Raw genomic sequence first — 22,961 nt, forward strand, 5'->3', positions numbered from 1 at the left:
CTACCCCTTTCTAACCTCATCACTTCCAATCCCAGAAGTTGTCACAGTGTCTCACTGGGGGATGGCTTTAGAGGACTTAGTTACCTATACTCATGACAGACAGATGTTGCACAACAGGCAAATATAGATCTCTTTTCCAAAAGAAAAATGCATCTGTGTATCTTTGGTTTTAAGCATTTCTTTATAACGTTTTCAGATATAATTTTTCCTTATATTTATACTGCTTGCTTTTCCCCCTCTCTGGAGTACAGGCTGATATTTTAACCAAATTTGGAAAACTTTAGCTTTTATTCCTTAAAAGAGTTTTTGGTCCCACCGTCGGTCTCTTCTCTCCATTCAGAAATCCAGTCATATGTATTTAAATGCTTGGTATTTCCCATAAATCATTGAGGCTTTGTTCTTTTTTTAAATATTTTTCTTCTTTCTGTTCCTCAGTTCTATTCTTTGCTATCTTCAACTTAACTGGTTTCTATATTCAGCATTTTACAATCTGATGTTTACATTTTAGATATATACTATACTCTTAATTTTATTAGCTTGGTGCAGAAGTAATTGCGGCTTTTATCATTATTTATTATCATTTTAATGGCAAAAGCCGCAATTACTGTTGCACCAACCTAACAGAATCTCAGTTTGGTTCTTGTTTATGGTTTTCATTTGGTTTCTGAGACTTCCTATCTGCAAACTCACCATGTCCATCCTTCCTGTAAATCCTCCAATATTCCTAACAGTTATTTCAAAGTCCTTGTCTACTTTAATCCTAACATTTGGGTCACCTCGTAGTCCCCCTTCTACTAACTGTTTTTTCTCCTAATCAGTGGACATTTTCCTTAAAAGAGACAGAAAAACAAATATTGTAGGCTCTGTGGGCCATATGGTCTCTGTTGAAACTGTCCAACCTTCTCGTTACAAAAGTAGCCGTAGGCAAAATGGAAACAAATGGGCATGACTATATTCCAATGAAATAAGAATGTTTACAGAAACAGGGCTCTGTCTCACAAACTGTGGCTTGCCAAACCCTGCTCTAGATTGTCAGTCAATTTTTTTTCTATTCTACACATCTAGTATTTATTTACTTGTTATTTTTACGAGACAAGGTCTTGCTCTGTGACCCAGGCTGGATGGAGTGCAGTGGTGAAATCACAGCTCCCTTTAACCTCCCGGGCTCAAACAATCCTCCTGCCTCAGCTCCCTAAGTAACTGGTACCAAAGGCATGCACCATTGTGCCTGTCTAATTTTTGTGGGTTTTTATTTTTTTATTTTTTATTTTGTAGAGAAGGGGTTTTGCCATGGTGCCCAGGCTGGTCTTGAAGTCTTAGGCTCAAGTGCTCCACTCACCTTGACCTCCCAAAGGGCTGGGATTACAGGTGTGAGCCACCACACCAGCCATGGTATTTATTTTTTATTGTGCTACTGGACATTTCACTTGTGTGGATTTCAGTACATAGAACGAACTGTAAGGGGTCTGAATTATATTGTCTTTCCTTAAATGGTGGTTGAGTTTTGTTCTGGGAGCACTCAGCTAACTCACACATGCTCTTGACCCCGTCAAGCTCATTTTTATGCGTTGTTGGGAAGGTCTGCTTAGGATTTGTCTATCGTCACGGGGCATGCCCCTTACTATAGGGAAGAGATTGGCTGACATTTTCTGAAAAGAGCCAGATAGTAGCAATTTTAGGCTTTGCAGGTAAAATACAGTCTCAGCCACATATTATTGTGCTGTAATCATTTAAAACCCATTTTAATTGATCACAGACCCTACAAAGACAGCCCATATCCAGATGTTGTCTGTAGAGCATAATTTGCTGAACCTTGCCCTAAGATACACACTTTACTCCTAAAGTCTGATCTTTCTGGACTCTCAAATGAATGCCTACAACCTGTACTACCTCTACCCTGGCCTCTGTGTCACAGTTAACCCTCCCTGTGAGGACTCACAGAGCCTGACCCTGTGCATAAGTGGCTTATTCCTCAGCCAAGAATCAGGGCATGGAGACTTCTCCCGCCTACATAGATGTGCCCTTTCTAGCAACTGGTTCCACAAATTCCAGCTATCTTATCATCCCCAATTTCTAAATTCTTTATCTCAGTGCACCTATGGTCGAGACATTCCTCCCAGGAATAAAACTGGGTCAACGGCAGCTTCATCTCACATGTCTCCAATTCCCTGAAGGATCACAACTTTGTGTTGCTTGGTACCCATTGCCTGCAAAATGATGCCTCCTATATTTTAGCTAGTATTAAAGTTGTTTATGGTACAAGTTATTCTGCCACGCCCAAAAGCAGAAGATCCTCTGAAATATTCTGAAATCTAGTCCTAGGGCAGCTTTCTAGAATAAAGGTTATCTTTTAGCCAAAATATGTTATTGGTACATACTGATGCTTTCACTGTATTAACAACAAAAAACAATAGCCACTGGTATTTGCAAATATGTATTAATATTTAGTTTCTACTGTGTTATAGGCAGTACAGAGTAAAGAAGAAAATAAGCATTGTCTTAGCCTTAAGGGGAGTCAATCTAAAGGGAGTGGGAAGACAAGAGAGCTAGAAACCACGACCAAGTAAACCACAAAACAAACTAGGGAATAACAGATTGTGGGTGAGTGTAAGGAAGGTGATAAGCATTGTAATGAAAGTGACGAATGAAGAATAAGAGTAGCATTAATTAAGCTTTTAAAAGGTCACTCTGGCCCTAAGGAGTGAATAGAAGGTTGAGTGATCATAATTTATTCTCCAAACCAGGACTTTCTTGGGAAAGAAGCAAGTGCTATTAATAATAATACCAGGACAACAGTTGTAACTACTATTGTTCCAGGAAATGCAAAGTATACATTTGCCCTAAAAGGGACAAAGACTAGAAAACAGGTCAGAGAGTTGCAACGCTATTGGAATAACCTAGATGAGAAATTGTGACGACTTCGAGTAGGTGTGCAAAAGTGAATTTTGAGAGGAATTCACAGACTTGAGAGATATGAGGAATCACAAATCTAAAGGAGAAGGTAGAGACGAAAAAGATGTAGGAGTGAAGAGCAACAGCTGAGTTTCTGTTCTCAACAAGTGAATTAGGAGCTGTTGTAAAAAGACACAATAAGGGAGGAAGAGCAGATAAATGTGCACGTGTGTGTGTGTGTGGAGGATACAGATGATGAGAGTGAATTTGGGTATATGAAGTTTAAGATGTCTAAGTGATATTTAAGTTAAACAGTAACTTTTTATGTATAAGGACCTAGAATTCAGGTAGTATTTTAAAACTGGACATATATATATATATATACACACACACACACACAAACACATGCACATATAAATTACTCAGGTTATGTGTACATATATATACACACACACGCACACATATCTGGGCAAATTAGTGTTGGGGTCAGTTGTGACCCCAATAACAAGTTGTGATCAAGTTGTAGTTGCTTTCAAACCTATTCAAAAATCCAAGAATTAGCAGATACATAAAATATAGTATGTATGTAATACCTACATATACTTTAAATGATCTGCCACAGTTCCTGCAGTTAGAAGGCTAGGAAGAGTAATAATATCCTTTTCTGAGCTTTTCTAACACCTCATTTCATGACTAACAAATGGCATTTTCTCTTTCCTTGCATTATAATTACATATACCTACCTTTTTGCACCACCTACTAGAACGCACAGCCCTGCACAGCAAGACATTACTATTTTCCTAGTGGTGTGTATAGTATACGCTCAATAAAAGCTTTTAGACTAATGTAATTCCTCTGTGATACCTAAGAAGCAAAACTAGTCAGAACGGAAGCTTAAGGGTAGCAGCTGAGAAGCTCCACTTGTGAAGAAGTTGTAATGTGTTAAGCCAGATGGGACCCTCCTTTCTCAGGCTCTGAGTAAAGACAGGCTTGTGAAGGGCTATGCTGTTTTTTAAAGTTCATTTCTCTTAATGGCAAATGTAGCTTGAGGACAACTTGACAACACGCCACTCTGGGCAAAATTGCATGCACTAAGGATTTTCCAAATTCCAAGCTGAGTCCTGCTTACTAGCTCATGAACCCTTCCCCTACCCAGCAACCACAGTCTTGTCAGCATTGATTTTGTCACCCTTGGTCAATCTGGTGTCTGTACAGTTTGGTTCCAATTTCTCAATCTGCACCACCTGAATGGCTAAGGGGAAGGAGGATGGCTAAACCTCAATTCTTCAGTTTGAGGCCAGTTTTGGGAAACATTCTGGCCAGGAATCTCTTGGCTATTTAGAAAATTATTCTTCCTAAAGCTGTGCTCCCGAATCACTTCATGCCAAGGGAGATGGCTCTGCATTAGAACATTTAGGAGCAAATAAGCAAACCCAGGTTAATCAAAACCACTTAAACGTTAACTCAGCTATCTTGAAAAGAGTTCAATGTTTAATTCAGACATCTATAAAAACATCCCTTTGGCGTAAAGATGTCAAGACACACATGCAATCAAGATTAAGAATACATAACCCCTGAAAATAACACCACAAAATTGCCAAAAATATTTAAATCTCTAAGTTGTTATCAGAATAGTCTGTATGTGCATATATCTGTGTATGTGTGGCTGCATCTGAGGCAGGCAAGCTTTCAAAAATCATGCCTCCATGTTCTCTATCCAGGAAAGCATCTATATGGTTAAAAGCAACCTGCAAATGAGAAACCACACTGAGGCAAGTATAAATGAGTAGAATGTGGCAGCAAATACATCAGTCTCCTCACACGTCAGCAAGACATTGTGCCATCAAAACCCTGTGCTCTGATCACTCGGTCAACCCAACTCAAGTTTTTTAACTTTTGGGAAATGCACCATGAGCACACGATCAAGCTGCAGTTGCTTTCAAACCTATTCAATAATCCAAGCATCCACATCCTACAACAGCAGTGACATACTGTACAAGGGAGGAAAAAGAGGGGGAGGGACAAAAGACTGATGACAAAAGGATGATGATGAGAATATCCACCGCTCAGAAAACCTTACTTGATGGAATTATTAGGCTACGCTGTTTCTCATTATGGTGAATGTACTATTTAATTTTGATTTCCCTGAAAGCAGAGCTGGCGTAAAATCCAAGTGCAAACTGTACATTTTAGAGTGATGCAAGAGAACATCAATGGGGAATGGAAATTGAGAGTTGGATAGGAGGAGAACAATTAATTTTTGTTAACAAGCAAGTGCCCACTATGGGCAACTGGGGCTTAATCCCACCGTGGAGCTCTGGGAGATGGCAGAACACACTTCAGTGCTGTATCCTCGCTCCAGAGTATGAGGAAGCTGAGGCACGATCCACTAAGTCCCCATTTATCCTAAGTTGAGTGCTTTTTCCAGGGTTGTTAATTCCCTGATGCTTCTTGCTTACTCAGTCCGTGAAAGGAATGTGTCCCATAGCCAGAAAAACAGCCCTTATGAAGAGGTTCAGTGTAAAAGCACGCGATCATGTCTTTTGCAAGGACACAGATGAAGCTGGAAGCCATTATCCTCAGTGAACTAACACAGGAACAGAAAACTGAACACCGCATGTTCTCACTCACAAGTGGGAGCTGAACAATGAACACACAGAAACATGGAGGGGAACAACACACACTGGGCCTCTTGGGGGAGAATGGTGGGAGAGAGAGCATTAGGGAAAACAGCTAATGCATACTGGACTTAATACCTAGGTGGTGGGTTGACAGGTGCAGCAAACCACCACGGCACATGTTTGCATATGACACAAACCTGTACATCCTGCCCATGTATCCCAGAACTTAATAAAAATAATTTAAAATTAAATAAAAGAAACTGAAGGATTAAAAAAAATAGGTTCATAGGTGTTTTTCATAGGCAGCCTTTAACATAAAGGAGTGGGTGATAAAATAAAATGTCAGGGATCTGATACCATCTGCTACAGACATCTCCCAGAATCTTTAGAAACATCCATTCACTCATTCATTCATGTGTTTTACTTAGCACTTAGGTGACACATAAAAATGCTTCTTGTTTTAATAATTTTTACATTTCTACATTCTCATTACCTTACTTGACACAGTTTGTGAGCAGAAATCAACAGAACTAGCAGGCAATAAAATAGTTACAGGCCGGGCGTGATGGCTCACACCTGTAATCCCAGCACATTGGGAGGCCGAGGCGTGTGGATCACCTGAGGTTTGGAGTTCGAGATCAGCCTAGCCAACGTGGTGAAACTCCATCTCTGCTAAAAATACGAAAAATTAGCCAGACGTGGTGGCGGGGACCTGTAATCCCAGCTACTTGGGAGGCTGAGACAGGAGAATCTCTTGAATCCGGGGGGCAGAGGTTGCAGTGAGCCGAGATTGCACCATTGCACTCCAGCCTGGGAAACAGATGAAATTGTTTTTCAATTGTGAATTGAAATTCAACAAAGTGAAATTCTGTCTCAAAAAAAATAAATGAATAAATAGTATCAAAGAGTCAGTGACATTATGGTAGACATTCCAACAATGCTTTGTAACCGCTGGACTTAAATGGTGAAACAATGAATGCCAGTAGGGACTGTGAAAAAAGAGGTTCAAAAGACAGGCAGGGGTGAGTCCTGGGCCAATGACCACCCTGGGCTACCTTGGATGGTAGTTCTGAATGCTCTGGCCTCTGACTTTCGATATTTTACATGAACATGGAGGTGGATCATCCCAGAACACAAATCAAATGTCTGCAGTGTTTGAATACACATGGAGAACCAGTCTACCGAGAGTGGGGATACTACATAAACAGTGTGGCATGATTTTGGACCCAACGATTTTGGCTGGCTGATGTTAGATCTATGTATGCTATGTTACATGGCAAACAGGATTTTGCCAATGGAATTATACTTATGGATCTTAAAATAGGGAGATTATCCTGGATGATCTGGGTGGACCCAACGTAATCACATGAACCCTTAAAAGCAGGACAGAAAGCAGCCCGACACATACAACAGAAGAAGAGTCATGAGAAAGTCAAACCATGAAAATGATTCATTAAACCATGGCTGGCTTTAAAGATGAAGGAAGGAGCCATGAAATATAAAAATATATATATGGCCCCCTCTAGACACTAGGAATGACCCTCAGCTCACAGCCAGTAAGAAAACAGGGACCTCAATTCTATAATTACAGGGAACTGGACTCTGCCCCCAATCAGAATGAGCCAAAAAAAAAAAAAAAAAAAAAAGTATTCTCTCCTAGAGCCTCCAGAAGAAACACAGCCTTGGCGACATTTCAGTTTTACTTCAGTGAAATTCATGTTGAAATTCTGACCTAAAGAACCGCAGAATAGTAAATTTTGGTTCTATAAACCACTATTTTTGTGTGTGTGTATGGTAATTTGTTAGGGCAGCAATAAAAAACTAATACATTTCAACTTGAGTACCAACTGTGAACTAGTCGTTTCGGCAGCCTGGAAGAACTTTGCTTAAAGTGAGCTTTCAAGATCACCTTCTGGGTTTGGTTTAAGGATCACCTGATCAGTTCTCGGGGCCCATGTCACAAGCATGGAAGGCTGGGGTTGGCATATGAGCTCCCCCTCAGATATATGCCTGCTATAGATTCTGTGTGTGTCCCTTCAGCTTATCTTATTATTATTTACTTACAGTAAATGCTCTGTGTGCATAATCTGTTAATGTGTGTTAGAAATATAAAGAGGCACTTCCATGTGTCTTTGGAATGAAAAATTCCACAGTTTGGTATACAAGCTACCACATGAGTGATCTGTTTTTAGAAAATAAATGGTCTGGGTTCAAAATAAGTAAACGGCTAGAAACAGAAGGATTCTGCCACTCACTGGCTGGGAAGACACAGTTGACATCAAATGTTCCTCTTGTAGAACCAAACCTTTGTGTTTTCTTTCCTTTTCTCCTTGGAAAATTCTGGCATACAAAGAAGAAATGATTTCAACCACCAATCCACTCAGTGACTGCAGTCCTGACTGTGAAGAGAACTTAAATTAGAACACATAGATTTCTATAATTGCTGCTATAGTTGTGGAAAAATTTCTACACTTTTAACAAAAACACCTCCCGCTTTATGAGTCAGGGTCAAGAAGGTAGATGTTAAAGAATTTAACTGGTAGCACCTAAAACTTTGCACATAAAATACTCAGCACATCTGGTAGCTATCTAAATATCTAACTAACCAGGGGAGGCATTTTCCAGCTGTCATAGTTGGATCCTGCAAAGGTTAGGCCTCAATGCTAGGTCTAACCCCAAAGTCCAAAGTAATAAAATACCACACCTTTCTCATATCTTAGCCTCACAATGGGACTGATCATTTGAGTTCTTTTCTTCAAAGCAAATGCATTCTTTTTTTTTTTTTTTTTTTTTTTTGAGACAGAGTCTCGCGCTGTCACCCAGGCTGGAGTGCAGTGGCGTGATCTCGGCTCACTGAAAGCTCCACCTCCCAGGTTCACGCCATTCTCCTGCCTCAGCCTCCCGAGAAGCTGGGACTACAGGTGCCCACCACCATGCCTGGCTAATTTTTTTGTATTTTTAGTAGAAACGGGGTTTCACCGTGTTTGCCAGGGTGGTCTCGATCTCCTGACCTTGTGGTCCGCCCGCCTGGGCCTCCCAAAGTGCTGGGATTACAGGCGTGAGCCACCGCACCTGGCAGCACATGCATTCTTACCTTGAGCTAAGGCAATCTCAGTAGACATCGACGTAGCCTACCATGTTTGTCAAAACAAGTGAATATAGACATAGGTTCAATTCCCAGCTCCACAATTAGCTATGGTTGTAACTCCATTTTTTTTTTTTTTTTAGAGGGAGTATCACTCTGTTGCCCAGGTTGGAGTGCTGTGGCCGGATCTCAGCTCACTGCAACCTCCGCCTCCCGGGTTCACACCATTCTCCTGCCTCAGCCTCCCAAGTAGCTGGGACTACAGGCGCCCACCACCACGCCCAGCTAGTTTTTTGTATTTTTAGTAGAGACGGGGTTTCACCGTGTTAGCCAGGATGGTCTTGATCTCCTGACCTCGTGATCCACCCGACTCGGCCTCCCAAAGTGCTGGGATTATAGGCATGGTTGTAACTCTTAACCCCACTTTTTCTCTAACTGTGAATTAAAGACACTCTGTGCACTAATATGTGAAATGCTTAGCATGTGTTTGTGCCCAATGACTATAGGCTTTAAGGTTCTCATGCAAATACTATCAAACACACTAAAGCGACTCAGATGTTTGCATAACTTTTTTTCCACCTTGGAGTGAATTCAACCATTTCGATTAGTCAATAATAGTTTTTTGTTATTTCTTATTCTCTGGGTATAGGGTTTTACACAGGTGACTGTGGGGAAAAAAACACAAGGGTTACGGCCTTACACAGAAAGACGTGTGCTCCAGGAGCTCACTTACAGGGAGCATCTAAAAAAATTAAACTCATAAAAGCAAGAGTAGAATGGTGACTACCAGAGTCTGGGAGGCTGGAGGATTTGGGAGATAATGGTCAAATAATACAAACGTTCAATTAGACAGGAGGAATTACTTCATCGGATCTACTGTGCAACATGGCGACTACAGGTGATCACAGGGTATTATATTCCGCAAAACTGCTAAGAGAGCAAATTTTAAGTATTCTTATCTTAAAAAAAAAAGATAAGTACGTGAGGTCATGCAATGCTAATTAGTTCAATTTAGCCATTTCACAATGTACACGTATTAAAGCATCATGCTGTATACAATAAGGATATACCATTTTTATTTGTCAATTTTAGAAAAATGGTTTAAAAGAGGGTCAGCGCCTTAGATAGATGGCATCTTTGCTACAGAAGAAGGTTCAGGAAACCCATGCAAAATCATGAAGCATGTGGACAGAGGAACTAGGCAGGGTGTGTGGAGATGATGCTGAACACGAGTGGGGAGGCGGAGTGTATCAGGGGAAAGGTGGCACTCAAGGCGAGACCTGCACGTGAAGAAAGCAGATTACCTGGCTCCATCAGATCATCTCTAAAAGGACCACACAAGCACCTTCTACCTCTGGTAGAAGAAAGCTGGACAGAAGCAAAATTTCTAAGCTAGGGGCATTAAACCATGAAATATTAGAATGCATTCTTCCAAACACCAGTTGCTTGCTCATTTAGGTAAGGTGACAAATGAGTCTCCATACAGAATTGGTCTCACAGGAGGCTGTAAACTCCAGAGATTAAACCTAGTAACACGCTGTGACTCACATACTCATCTGTTCCTTTCTCCGTCCATATCGACCTATAGAGGATTGCTGTGTCCATCTGATTTGCTGTATGTGGTGGTGACACAGAGGGAGCCAAGGATGCCATCTCTGTCCCCAAATGGAGTCCACTACTTCTTAAGCAAACAAGAAAATGCACATACACAGGGACTATGATACCATAGCTGGTTTAACATGGTATTTCAAGAGGGCAATAGGATTCAAAATATGTAATTAAATCAGTGGAACTAATACACATCAGGATGAACTATCAAGTTTTGGGGGCTTTTGTTTGTTTGTTTGTTTGGTTGTTCATATGCTTTTGATTTTAGTAGCAATGTATTTGATCCTCACGAGGCCTTGAGGTGTGTTTGCTGGGGCTGCTGTAACAAAGTACTGTGGACCAGGGAAATGAAACAACAGGAATTTATTTTCCCACAGTGCTGGAGGCCAGAAGTCTAAGACTCAGGTATCAGGAGGGTTGGTTTCTTCTCAGACCATCTTCCTTTGGCTTGTAGGTGGTCATCTCCCTTCGGGTCATGTAGTTTACCTCTTGTGTGTGTCTGTGTCCTAATCTCCTCTTCTGTTAAGAACACCACCCGGCCAGATGTGGTGGCCCACGCTTGTAATCCCAACACTTTAGGAGGCTGAGGCTGGTGGATCACCTGAGGTCAGGAGTTCAACACCAGCCTGGGCAACATAGTGAAACCCCGTCTCTACTAAAAATACAAAATTAGCTGGGTATGGTGGCGGATGCTTGTAGTCCCAGCTACTCAGGAGGCTGAGGCAGGAGAATCACTAGGAGGCGGAGGTTGCAGTGAGTGGAGATCATGTCACTGCCCTCCAGCCTAGGCAACATAGTGAGACTCCATCTCGAGAAAAAAAAAAAAAAAAAAAGAAAAGAACACCAGTCATACTGGATTAGGTTCCATCCTTATGGACTCATTTTATCTTCATCTTACTTATCTTTTTAAAGACTTTAGCTTCAAATATAGTCACATCCTGAGTTGCTGGAGGCTAGAACTTCAATGCATGACTTTTGTGAGGACACAACTCAGCCCATAGAACATGATAATTTAGTATAGCTGTTCCTCCATATCCATGGTCCTTGGTGTCAAGACTTCATGTGAATACCAAAGTCCATGGATGCTGATATAAAAGGAGGTCTCTGATATAAAATGGAGTGATATTTGCATATAACCTATGCACATCTACCCATATGCTTTAAAACATCTCTAGATTAGTTGACTACCCAATGCAATGTGAATGCTACATAAACAGTTACTATCCAGAATGTTTAGGGAACGATGACAAGAAGAAAAATCTGCACATGTTCAGTACAGATACAGGTGTGCGTTTGGGGTTTTTTCTTCCCCTAAATATTTCTGACCCACAGTTGGTTGAATCTGCAAATATGGAACCTACAGCTATGAAGGGCCAATTGTATTCCTAGGGTGAGGCTGAGACATCAAAACATTTTACCAGTTTAATTTGAAAAGCACTATTCTCAACTCTCATTCCCACGTGAGAAATGGGTTAAAAATAGATAGTGCCTCGGTTCATCTCCAGATATCTGATCCAGTAGGTCTGGGGTGGAACTGAGGAAATGGCACTTATTATAAACATTTTCAGTGGCCGTTGAAGGGTACTCTGAGAAGGAATAACTTGGCAGAGAGACGTGATGATCCCATAACATCACAAGTTCCTCTGACACTGCTATCTGTTTGATACTGATACAGATCCTTTATCTGTGGGCACCTGGGTGGTCCCCTGTGGTTGGGGGGAATATCTTACTCATACAGGGAAGGACAGGGTTCCAAAGACCCTGGAGCATAGACCTTTCTTCCTGTGCCTCCCTGCTCTTGATGACTGAGAATTGAGCCAAAAAGATGTACAAATTCAGGTAAGCATCTAGCCCTGCATGTGCCTGAAACCAATAGCTCCTTTCTCTTAGCTGCCAATACATAAAGTCAGTGCCAATCCACAGAGGCATCAGGGACGCATAGCAGGGTATGATGAAGAGTTGGCTTTTAGCAAACCTTTAACCAAACTCTTGGCTCTGCAGTTCTCCAAGTTTAGCACATTTCCCCAGTATATCAAGAGGGATTCTTTGATCACAGGAAAAAAAGGAGTAAGTCTGACTAACTTCAGCAAAAAAAAAAAAAAAAAAAAGCGATCATTTGAATGAGATGAGGTAGCTTAAGGGATGGATGGATGGATAACCAGACTTAAACATAAAGGTAGGAATGAGGGTGAATCTGAGGTCTAGCCCTGGGAGCAGTCTCTTCACTCAATTTCACCAGGATATCACTACCGAAATGAATCAACTCCAGATTTTCAATCATGCTTGTTTTCTTCACCATATTTAGCATTACTCTACTCAATATTCAGAGTCTCAGGAGAAAGAATTTCAACAGTCCTGCCTTGGCCATATCTACACCTGATGGCTAGGGGCGGGTGTCTTGATTTATCGTCGCTCCAAGACTGCACATGTGAAAGAGGAAATGTAACCCGAATAGAGTAACAAAGTACTAGCTACCATAGGCAGAAATGTCCGTTGGCTGCAACACAACAAGAAAGCATGTGCTTGCTATACCCACGATTCATCCACATACAAAGCATAGGCTAAAGGAAGTTTATCTATGTCCATGAAGGAGGACAGAAGGCTTTGCTGTCTCATTGCCATTTTTCTTAGGACCATCTCGGGTTTGTCTGCATCATCAGGAAGGAAGAGTTTCCTGCTCGTTACTCAATCCTGCTGAAACTTGCCTCTTCCTACCCCCAACTAGAGGAAGCTAGAGACGCCCTATTATTTGCTTCCTGCCCTATTTCCGTTGCCTATCAAGTATTTTTTTTTTTTTCTCCTGGAATGGTATTTAGACCTCAAAGGAATAGAGCAGGAAGACAAGTCCTTGCTGAGACATCAGTCATAGAAATGAAGAGTAGCTATGATAAATTAAAATGTCAGCATTAGCGATTTGCTTGGAGCTGTTTGATACAGATTTAACGATAAAGCAAGAAATGGGGATAGATTTGCCCTGGAAAGAGGCATGATGACTGGGGATAATAGGCTAAATTAAAGCAAGGGAAAGGGAGAATGAATATTAAGCCAAATATCCTAAATGTGTTAACTTTTGAGTCTTCTCCATATAAAGTGTTTAAATGCCTGGAGAGACTCAAATAAAGAATTAATTAACATATATGTGAATTATAAGATTCAGCATCAAAAATGAAGGACAGTGGATACCTGTACACTTCTTTATTTAATCATATTTCACAATGAAGTTGGAGAAATTAAAATCTGTGACTAGTTGGCTGATTTCTTGACCAGAATCAATCAAGAAGTTGATTTCCTTGTGTTCATCAATTAATGTTCTTGCAAAGACTGGAGAATATATAAGCTCTGTATGGAACAGGTCTTGTGAAGACAACATTTTAAAAACATGTTAAATGCATTTATGAATTTCTTATTTTAGTAGAGAAGCTGCCCCTGGGGATTATTTCCCTGCGTTCCTGCAGCTTCTAGAAGCAGAGAACTAATTACTTTGGGGCAAACTCCCTCTGCTTGGAGAAAATCACAAAGGTGGGACCATTCGTTACGTGATATTAAAGCAAGCAAACTTCTGCCAGTTTTTTCCTTGTATGCGTGTGCGCACACACACACACACACACACACACACACGAGAACATACATGAAATCTCATCAACCATGAAGATCTCAGGCCTGAACCCTGAGAGTCCTCTCTGCAACTCACCACCTACCTGGGATCTCTGCTAATCCCTGAGCTGATCACTGAAGTCTGGCTTTAGCTGATCATTTGGAAAGCTAATGCAAAGAATGGTATTCATGCTTACAGAGGGATGCTACTGAGGACAGCACAATCCAAGGAAGGAAGTTACTAGGCTTTTCTTAAGACAGGGAAGAATTCTGGAACAGCTGAACAACAGTTTGCATAGGACAAGCACCAGGATGTATACCTGGAAATGTCACCCTCCTTGGGGAGTCCCAGAAATTACTTGCTGGGGGATTCAATAAAAAAGGATAAATTTGTTCTTCCATTATAGACAGATGGGGTTCTGAGTCATTAGGGTTGGAACATAAAAATAAGCATAATTTTATTTTGCGTTTCCAGCCCTAGTTGTAGCTATTCTATTCTTTAAAAGTCATTTCATCTGGGAATGGGAGAAGGTACTTAACTGGAAGTCCTTCAAGCAAGGAATCACTTTTAAAGTGATACAGAAGTAACTTCAATCTTTTGTTTTAATGTAAAATATATGAACGTTCATGCGTTTGTTGATCTTTGATGTGAGTCTAAGGCCTTTTCTTTGAGTGATTTCTCTGTCGATAAAAATCCCTCATTATCCTTCCCACATACACCTCACTAACATTTCAGTCACCAGCAGGGGTTGGCTAACTATGACCCACTGCCTGTTCTTGTAAATAAAGTTTTATTGAGACATAGCCTCAATCATTCATTTTATCTATGGCTACCTTTGTGCTACTATGGCAGTGTTGAGTGGGGGCAATGGAGACCCTATGGCCTTCAGATACTAAAATAGTCACAATCTGGCTTTTTTCAGCAAAAGTTTGCTAACTCCTGGTCTATGGCATCAATTCTGGGTTTGATTAAAGTGGAATGAGAATGTCAAGACACACTGAAAAGAATCTGACTGCAGGATCTTTCCAGATTTCTGAGGGTTTTTTTCCACGAATATTTTACAGTCCTCTCACCCACAGCTAATCAAAATAATTTTTGAATCCTGTTTTCACACAATGTTTCCAAAGCATTTAGTTTTCATAGAAACAGCTCTTTTTCTTACTGCACTCATTTTTCATCAGTTTACATAATATTCCACTAAATAATGTAATTACAATAAAAAGTGCAGCTGGCAGAAGCAGCCCTGGGAATAAATACAACTGACTCTTGGCAAGCAGACACCGCAACGGGTGAAGAGAAAGGTAAACTTGTACCAAACAGTCACTGCATAGGATGCTGTGCACATCTGCCAATATGTTTTAAAAAGAGATGGGACAGTATGTATTAATCTGGTACGTTTGATAAGTGAAGGTCAATTAGGTAAGCTTCTTCTGTTCATACCCTTTTACATAGTATCTCTTGTTTCTCGTATTCATCAGTTTCAAGTTGGACATTTTTTGCCAATGGTTGTCAATGATTATTTGACAAATGTGTGTCTTTTCCACTAGCCTGTGAGGTACAAGAGAATAAGAACGGTGCAAGTTTTAGTATATTATTATACCTCTACTGCCTAGCACAGTGACTGGCATATGGTTGTGCTCAGAAAATATTTCTTGAATAAATAACTGAATGGAAGCAGGCATTTCTGCAATGAACCATCTTAAATTATAGTCAGGAAGAACTCATGGATCTTGTGAGGTCTCACCAAGGAGTGGGGAGAAGGGGGGCTTACATTTTCTCCCATGCTATCATAAGAGCCACTAAGGAATGAAAAGTTGGGCTTTAAAAAGCAGGGAGGGGTAAGACACGGCGGGGGAAGGTATCTCTGATTCTGATAGCTCAATTCCAAGGCAGTCGGGAAGTTTCATTATCTGATGTCCAGATGAAGGCGATGGGTTTAAGCCAAGATGATCATTAGCAATTTGCATTATGCCATCCACATCACTCTTATATCTAGCAGAAATGAGAAACTCGCTTCTAACTGGCAAATTAAATATTGATAATGCAGATCTGCTCTACAACCTCCTTCACAAGGCGGGTACCATGATTTGAGTATTTCTAAAAAAACTCAGTCATTTGCATTCCGGTATCACAATCTCTGTCATAACTGTGGGCAATCTGTAACATTATGAAGTTAATATTTATCTTTAAAGCAACCCATTTTTAACTTAAATAAATGAAACAATAAATGGAACATAAAATACGACATGTGCCAAGAAAACTTTGTATTGCCACTGCAAATGAAAAACCAATATCAATAGTCACACATAAAAGTTAATGAAAAAAATCCATTAATATCCAACAATAATTAAGAACCTTTTCTATTCCAGACACCTTTCTAACAACCCCACATGCATTAATTATTTTAATCTTTTTTGCATGCAAATATACAGACACAAAGACACATGCGCATGTACACACACACAAAAAAACTTATGAAATTGGTGCAATGATTATCTCCACTACACAGTTGAGGAATTTGAGGTAGAGAGGATTTAAGTAACATGTACAAGGCTACAAAGTGCTAAATTGCAAAGTCTAGATTTTATCTCAGTAGGCCTAGCTCCAGGCCCCTGATTCTTAACTACATTTTGCAAACAATGTTTTTAAAGTGCAAAGAGATGCTCTAGGGCTGTAGGCTCTCAGCCTGAGGCACACTCCCTTTCCCTTAAAAAGAAAGCTTAGAAAGCGTTAGAGCACTGTTAAAGATACTTTAGTTTAAACTACGAGTTTCTCATTGACATAAAAAGGACTGAGAGAGAATGGAAAGGGGAGTAACTTTCTCTCTAAGCGATTCCCCCTTTCTTAAAGACTTGGTGTTCGCCTGAAAGCTGTGAATAAGACGTGGGGTAGGTGTCTTATATTTTGGGAAATACAGAGCTAGCAGTTGGTGGTAGCACATGTATTTTCCAGGATCCTTTGTTCAACGCTGATAGCCATGTTTTGAAAGCATAGCAGATATCTATATCTATATCTTCGGTGGTTTTTTATTGTGGGTTTTGTTGTTGTTGTTGTTGTTGTTGTTTGTTCAGACAGTCTCCCTCTGTCGCCCAGACTGGAGTGCAGTGGCATGATCTCTGCTCACTACAACCTCCACCTCCCGGGGTCAAGCAATTCTCCTGCCTCAGCCTCTGGAGTAGCTGGGACTACAGGGGCCTGCCACCATGCCTGGCTAATTTTTGTATTTTTAGCAGAGACGGGGTTTCACCATGTTGGCCAGGCTGGTCTCGAACTCCTGACCTCAAGTGATCCACCCACCTCAGCCTCCCAAAGTACAGGGATGACAGGCATGAGCCGCCGCGCCTGGCATCTTTGATGTTATTTACTCAGCCAGCAATGGCTCCTTTTCCCCAATAATGAAGTCTTCCCTCAAGAGTTGGCCCTGGGCAACTATGTTTCTTCATACCATTTCCCTGGACAGATCCAATTGGCCCAGAGTGAACAACTGATCCAGACTAAGCCAATCAGGCTTCTTTTCAGGAATGTGTAACCAGGATGCACTGATGGTCCGTCCCTATACCGGTGGAAAGTGATGCAGCATACATTTAGGGGCCAGAAGGTGTCATGTGTGCATAAAGGTAGAGGGAGTCTTTATCAAAAGAAAAATCCAGAGAGGACCCACGAAGAGAAACAAAGACAGGAGATGAGCAAGAGATATGTGGAGTTCAGACAGCTTTCCCATTCTAAGCTCTGATTCCTGGGAGGCCTGGGTGCGTGCCTTTTCTGCTTAAGAACCTGTCTCTATTGTTTGCATTCCAAATAACCTTAACTGAGAGGGAGTTATCTCCTAAATATTTTGCCATGTCATCAACTACAGAGCCTGCCCTTTGTGTTGTCTTTTCTTGTGGGGAGTTGGGTGGCAATAGATATGTGCTGTCTGTATGCTCTTGGCTGGTATTTCTAGGAGGAAGAGAAGTGAAATAATTCTTGGGAATAATACTGTATTAACAGTAGCTCACCTTGTTGACTACGAGGTCTGCATTTTTTTTTTGGCAGTGCTTTAACTAAATTGTTTTATCCAGTCACCAATCCTATGAGAAAGCTATTCTCATTTTATGTATACAGTCAAGCTCTGAGACACTAAGGAGCATTTAGAAGTTGGATCTGAACCTAAGTCCACAACCAGTACTTCACCAGCCCTACCCACCCTTCCCAGAATGCTGACTACAGTGTACGTTGCCATACTGCAGATCAGTATTTGAATCCACAGAACAGAATCTGGCATTCATGCATTTGGCTACTTAGTAGTTTTCTAACTGAGCTCGTTAATTAGCCCCCAAACCAACATCTAATACTCAAGCACAGAGATCCCTTTGTAATCAAATATTTTATGAGTGCTCAGAAAAGTGGGCACTGGAATCTCCCACCCTATGACCATACAATCTCCCTCAACCGGTAGATTGTTCAGGAAAACAAAGGCTCCTGGGATCATATTATTTCTGTCTTACTTGTTTATTTGTCCCTCTGTTGGTTCAGATGCTGGAGAGGTAAATGTTGATAACTGGATATGGTCAGTGCACAACTATCACCATGACCTGTAGTGATGCTGGAACAAGCTGGTAAATACAGCCCATAGAATCAGGAGTGATTCATGCACAGATTCCTTAGTGAGCTCCTGTGACCATCTCCCCAGAAGAATCCAGCCAATAATGTGAATTGCAAGCTCAGAAGAAGGCTCAGTCTAGTCTAGATTGACAAACCTTGGGATGGAAGAATGAACAAGTCCCCTGTTGTGTAGTTTGCATAACAACTGAGCAATGTGAGTAATCCCAATAGTTCTCTGAGAAGAGTGATCCTCCTGTTAGGAGTAACTGGCTGATGCCCTTCTCTTGGGAAGGGTAGGAGCCAGAAAGCTCATGGACAGCGTATCTGGGCTGAGCTGGCAACTAAGGTACGATGCCTCATGCCTGCTGTCCACACCTAATGCTGAGGGGATATGAGCAAAGACTATATCCAGTGCAGTCCAAATTACCCAAGGCAAAATACAAAGACAGTGCCAAGATGGGTAGAAAAGTTAGGATATAGGTTAGGATGGGCGATGTGACCTGTGAGATTCAAGGCTGGCAGCAAAGCATCTGTGTCAAATTCCACAAACCAGAATTCACACAGTTGCTGAGCCCATATATGTAGGATGAAAGAGAGTAATGAAAAGTAATGACAGGAAACCAGCACCCTGACAAACACAGTGGACCCCTGTGGATTCCTTTTGTGGCAGACTCCACTTGGTAACTACTCTGGAGTGCATTGTCTCCTTCCTCCAGTTTAAGTAAATCCTGTTTATGTTCAGGTGACAATGTGCCTGATGCTGGAAATGAATCATAACTGCTGCAGCCAATCACTGAGATTCCAGTTCACCTTGCCAGTGACTGATGTACAGATTGGCCAATGAGATCTAAGAAAAGGGCTGCAGTGACGAATTCTGGGAATTATTTTCCACCAATAAAATGCAAGAGCTGTGAAGGAGCCGCTCCTCCTCTCCTTCCTTCTGATGAGAGTGCTGCCCTGTGAGAAAGTGATATGGGGTAGATGGCAGCCATCTTGGAAGAAGGAAAGGCCAAGGGAAGTACAGGGATTCCAAACCACTACCCTGATACCGAAAAGCCTCTGAATCCACCCTGGAACTGGGAGGTGGAGAGTTATTTATTTTTGTAAATAACTCTTAGCTTTTCTGTAACTCACAGATAATAGCATCTTAACTGATAATACTGATATGATTTCAAGAGTATGTCCTACAACCAAAAATGCTTTGTAGTCAGCTGAGTTAGAAAAAAGTTGTATATTATATTGAACTCTTTGTATTTCACCTTTGCACATTAAAGGCTATGAGAAGTCCTGCAGTTAAAAAACAAAAACATTTCCGCTTTTTTTTTTTTTAACATGGTATTTCCTAAAATTAATCATATAATCGTTTTAAAGACTTCTTAATATCTTCAAGATACTAAGCACTTCACAGAGTCTGTTTTGGAAAAATTAACTTAGGCTTCGTGAGAAAAAGAAAGGAGATCCTAAGACCAAGTATAGGATACGCCAGTTCCTACACAGCTTCGATGGGCACAAAACAGAAATAGCAGCTTTATCTTTCTGCATCATCTGCTATTTCCAGGAGGCCAAGGAAAAGGAATAAATTTTACAACTATCCACTTATATCCCTGAATTCTGACAACAGAACGCACTAATGAAGGACCCTCAACGTGATAACACGGCCACAGTCCTAGTCATCTGGATAGCAAATCTGGAAATACATTTTCATTGCTGCACTTAGGACACATTTTAATTGTGGCTTGCAGACAGTTATCCTTCAACGATGTGATAACTAAACAGATTTCTATTTTTCTTCCACTCTCTTTCTAAGAAAGCAAAAGGAGATTAAGGAAAATGCATTGCATTGAGATGCACAGGTATTTACATTTCAGTTCTAAATTTCTTTCAGAAATCCTTAAAAAATGTCCCCCTCAGGCCTTGCGCAGTGGCTCACACCTGTAATCCCAGCACTTTGGGGGGCCGAGGCAGGCAGATCACAGGGTCAGGAGATCGAGACCATCCTGGCCAACATGGTGAAACCCCATCTCTGCCAAAAAAAAAAAAAAAAAATTAGCTGGGCGTGGTGGCACGTGCCTGTAATCCCAGCTACTCTGGAGGCTGAGGCACGAGAATTGCTTAAACCAGGAGTGAGAGGTTGCCCTGAGCCGAGATTGCACCACTGCATTCCAGCCTGGCAAAAGAAAGGAACTCTGTCCCCCCCCCCAAAAAAAAAAGTCACCTTAATAAAGGAAGTTTTCTTTTGAGGTGGTGGAGGGGCTCTTAAAGACACAGACGTGAAAGGAAAAGAGAGAGAGAGGAAAGGAGGAAGAAAAAGAGATGGAAAGACAGAGAACAAAAATGAAGAGGACAGAAGAAAATATCTACAGATGAGATAGCTACCAGTAGTTAATCACACTGGGGGTCTCCCAGAGGGAGCTGGATGCCTGAGTCACGTGGGAAGGGAAAACTCCATTGCACTCTCTTTGGTAGTATTTAAATTTTGAACCCTATATATGTGTGCTCTATCCAATCAAATGCGCCATCTATCGATTCAAAACATTAATTCATTTAAAAAGGAAAAACAGTGACCACAAAAGTAACAACAAACAAAGCACTGGTTCCTGATATTAGAGATGGGGCTACTGGAGCCTCACTGGTGACTAATGTCAATGAACCATTATGTTAATATCAAGCCACTCCCTGCATTTATGTAACAGAGAGGGGAAGACTCCATTCTTGAACCTAAACCGCGCCGCTGTCGACAATGAAGTCATCAATGAGAAATAATCCCTTAAAATGCAAATAAACCCTTCATTACCTACTGTGTCCTTAACTTGCCAGGCAAGTGCCATTTGCAATAGAGATTTCAAGATTATCTTAATTCAGGCCGGGCGCGGTGGCTCACGCCTGTAATCCCAGCACTTTGGGAGGCCGAGATGGGCGGATCACGAGGTCAGGAGATCGAGACCATCCTGGCTAACACGGTGAAACCCCGTCTCTACTAAAAATACAAAAAACTAGCCGGGCGTGGTGGCGGATGCCTGTAGTCCCAGCTACTCGGGAGGCTGAGGCCGGAGAATGGCGTGAACCCGGGAGGCGGAGCTTGCAGTGAGCCGAGATCCGGCCACTGTACTCCAGCCTGGGCGGCAGAGCAAGACTCCGTCTCCAAAAAAAAAAAAAAAAAAAAAAAAAAAAAAAAAAATTATCTTAATTCTCAGGAATTTATCAGGGACTCCTGGAGACAAAGGCACATATTTCTCTTTATCTAGCTCTGACCTAGTTCTGGCCATCGTCCCCATCCAAACAGCAAGAGAAATCTGAAGTTGTAATACATTATTTAATAGGATGAACCAGTAATTCAGACTGCAGGAAAAAAAAAAAAAAAAAAGGCAGTAAGAGAGTTCAGAAAAGCTTAAAACGTCTTGAAGTCTGTTCCATGAAGGAAAGGGTTACAACTAATGTTGGCACAGGTACTTGAAGGAAAGTGGGTAGAGAGGGCCATACTGAGATAGTACATAAATATGCATAAAAGAAACAGAAAACCTTAACTCGCTTTCTTGGTTTCATGCACCTGGATTCTGTTATTTTACCCAAGTACTTGACAAACCTGATGCGAACAGCAACTGTCAGACGCAAGCAACTCTACAAATTATTGCCATCATGACACTATCATTAGGTAAATGCTCTGAAGTTACAGGGCAGTGTACGAAGGTATTAGGCCTGTCTGATACATTATTCTTATTTATTAGACACCTTTGGGCACAGTGGTTTCCCGACGCCAAATCACACTGTTGTGGTTTTAAAAGCAGCATATTTCTCTAATTTTTATAACAATTTGAAAACATGGCTACAAGGCACATTGTCCAGTAAAAACTGCCAAATTCCATTAGTGACATGAAAGATAGACCAATCATAATTTGAATCTCGTCCACCGAAAACATGAATTCATTTAAAAGAAAACAAATGGGGAGAAATCCCATTGTTTCTAAAAATGCCATCCCCATACCAAGAAGAATGTCCACTGAGACGCGATGAAAGCCGAACAATGTCACCAAGCTCCATTTATAACCAAACACTCCCTCCACATCTGGGGAATACTCCTTACACCGATATACCTGAGCACCAAGACAGTTTCATTTTTAAGTGGGGAAATAGAATATGAGGTTTAAAATGTTGTCTCCCTCTCCCATATACACAAAATGTCACTAAAACCAAGAGGTCTATAGATAACGCAAATTCTCCTAGAAAACGCCCTTGACATATTCCTTGCTCACCCACCCCAGCCAACAGCCAAAGAGCATTTTAGCCACTCAGCAAACAGCCTGGTATCCATATTAAGAAGGCAGCAAGCCATCCTTTTGACCTTTGTTATTACTTAGACCTCGTGTTGTACATAAAAAGACTACAATGATGTCAAACAAATTCCAGAAGAGAAGTATTTATTGCTGAAACTAAATCAAAAAATCCATATCTACTATAATGGCACTTCAAAAGAAGATATACTGTATTTACCAGCTCAATCAATACTAAATTAGCTGGGATAAATATTTTCAACTCTACCAGTCTTAAGATGAAGTCTGTTATTTAGAATCCGTGTCTT

General features: G+C 41.1%; 1 protein-coding gene across 5 annotated transcripts in view; it reads right to left on the bottom strand.

The window, feature by feature from the left end:
• The window catches only part of RBFOX1 (RNA binding fox-1 homolog 1), a 1,702,422-nt gene that overhangs the window by 642,250 nt on the left and 1,037,211 nt on the right, over positions 1-22,961 (bottom strand). The gene's annotated exons all lie outside the window — the stretch shown is intronic.

The sequence above is a fragment of the Theropithecus gelada genome, chromosome 20, assembly GCF_003255815.1.
Source record: "Theropithecus gelada isolate Dixy chromosome 20, Tgel_1.0, whole genome shotgun sequence".
In the NCBI taxonomy this organism is placed as follows: Eukaryota; Metazoa; Chordata; class Mammalia; order Primates; family Cercopithecidae; genus Theropithecus; species Theropithecus gelada.